This window comes from Schistocerca piceifrons, unplaced genomic scaffold (assembly GCF_021461385.2).
Source record: "Schistocerca piceifrons isolate TAMUIC-IGC-003096 unplaced genomic scaffold, iqSchPice1.1 HiC_scaffold_178, whole genome shotgun sequence".
NCBI lineage: Eukaryota > Metazoa > Arthropoda > Insecta > Orthoptera > Acrididae > Schistocerca > Schistocerca piceifrons.
In genome coordinates, this window is record NW_025727656.1 from 22,501 (window position 1) to 25,000 (window position 2,500).

The window sequence follows — 2,500 nt, forward strand, 5'->3', positions numbered from 1 at the left end:
CAGGAGGAGGCTGAGCTCCCCTGCACAATACACCTCGAAACCCTCTCAGGTCCCGGCGGCGCGCAGCGCCGTCCCAAGTACTTGGTCGGGTTCGAGAGAGGCGCAATCGCCCGGAGTTAGGCGAGTAGACGCTTTCGGTGCGACCACCCGTGCTCCCAACTGAGCTTGCCGCTGCCGACAGAGGCCCGGGAGCGTGCTGTCGTGGCATTGCCGGCGGGAGACAACACGCGCCACCTACGGTGACCGGCAGCTCCAACGCCAGCGCCACAGAAGGACAAAAGCCCCACTTGGGTGCCGAAGCGAACTCTCCCAGCACAGCGCACGCGCCAACACATCCGCACAGCTGCGATACAAACCACCAGCGAGAACCGCTGGGGCGACCGAGCAGCAGACGGCGTCGCGGCGCCGAGCGCCGGGCGGCGGCGCATCCTCAACGCACACAGTCCTCAATCGGACCAGCACACTGAAGATGTCCACCGCGCTTCGCACCGGGCCCGCGAGGACCTACTTTGGCCGCACGGCGCCGCGCGCAGGGTGCGCCGGCGCGCAGCTGCGACGCCTGCCGCGTCCGTCGGCCGGCGCGCCTGCCACTGGCCGCCCCCACCAGCCGGCTGTAGCGCGTGCGCCCACGCACCGCGCGGCCAGCACGCCGGGAGGCGCCCCCTCACCGGCCGGGGACGGTCCCACCCAGCCACCGCCGCGTATCGCTTCACACCCAGATGCCGTTCAGTTTCGTCGGCATGGTGGGTATCGCTGGAACAACCGGTTAGTACCTCAACCTATCGTCGCCATCACCGATTCACCCCTAGCGAGAACAACCGCACCACAACAGGTTACCATTTGTTCATTTGCGTAACTTCACCAGAAAACGCAGGCGTCCATCGCCATTTGCAACTTCAACGATTATTGCATGCCTGTGTCAGGTGTCACGCCACACTACGTCTGCCCACATACACGCAACAAAATGTGCACGCCTAGACAATACGTGGAAGGTGGCCCCCGTACGTATGCGATGTCCATTGCTCGAACGACTGTCAACCGGCCTCTGTAGCATGTCGCAGATATGGAACGCGGTGCACCATGCCATCACGGTGTGTGAGGAGAGACGACTAGGTCCGAATACATCAACAGACAGCTCATGCTGATCGCCATCCACGGCGTCCGTTCCTCCCACACGTCTCTATGGCGTACCACACTGCAATCCAGCTCTCATAGGGAGACGACACGTAGCTGCGTGCACAATATTTGCACTGTATGGTCCGCCGTTTTTGGGCGCAGTCGTTGTGCGGTCACACATGTGCCACGATGTATCATTCAGTACATAAGGACGAATGTGCAGTACAGATTGTGGTTCACGCGTACGACATCAGCGGACAGTTGACACAGGCCGCACCACAACGTAGCCTGAGTACGTCGCATGCGAAGGGCATTGAACATGCAAACTTCTCACCAACCAGCTTGCGAAGGCAGGGGGCAAGGTGGGGACGTGGGGAGGGGCGGCATGTACGTCCTGCTGCCATCCACATTACAGTGTACAGCAGGAGCATGTGGAAAGTGAGCAAGACTTGCAAGGTGTTTAACATGAAGCGATACACAGGGGTGCGGGCAGTGCGAGTAGCGAACTATATTGCGAGGGTTGCGGGTGGGCAACACTACAGTAATTGAACGAGTCGTATAACAATTACAGAGCAGGTTTAGGCGACAACGTGGGTTACGTTAAGGCGACAACATGGGTTAGGTTAAGGCACAACATGGGTTAGGTTAAGGCACAACATGGGTTAGGTTAAGGCACAACATGGGTTAGGTTAAGGCACAACATGGGTTAGGTTAAGGCACAACATGGGTTAGGTTAAGGCACAACATGGGTTAGGTTAAGGCACAACATGGGTTAGGTTAAGGCACAACATGGGTTAGGTTGAGGCACAACATGGGTTAGGTTAAGGCACAACATGGGTTAGGTTGAGGCACAACATGGGTTAGGTTGAGGCACAACATGGGTTAGGTTGAGGCACAACATGGGTTAGGTTAAGGTACAACATGGGTTAGGTTAAGGTACAACATGGGTTAGGTTAAGGTACAACATGGGTTAGGTTAAGGTACAACATGGGTTAGGTTAAGGTACAACATGGGTTAGGTTAAGGTACAACATAGGTTAGGTTAAGGTACAACATAGGTTAGGTTAAGGTACAACATAGGTTAGGTTAAGGTACAACATAGGTTAGGTTAAGGTACAACATAGGTTAGGTTAAGGTACAACATAGGTTAGGTTAAGGTACAACATAGGTTAGGTTAAGGTACAACATAGGTTAGGTTAGGTTAGGTTAGGTTACACGTTGTTGTACGGAAAGGTGTAGGGGGGGGGGGGGCGGGGGCGGCAGGTTCGTTGATAGTGATTATAGTAAGTGAATGCTTGTGACATGATCAGATTTGTCACGTCAGGATGCACCTTTGGCTTATTAGAGGCGGCGCTCCAATTCTATGCTTGTGTGAGACCTGTGTC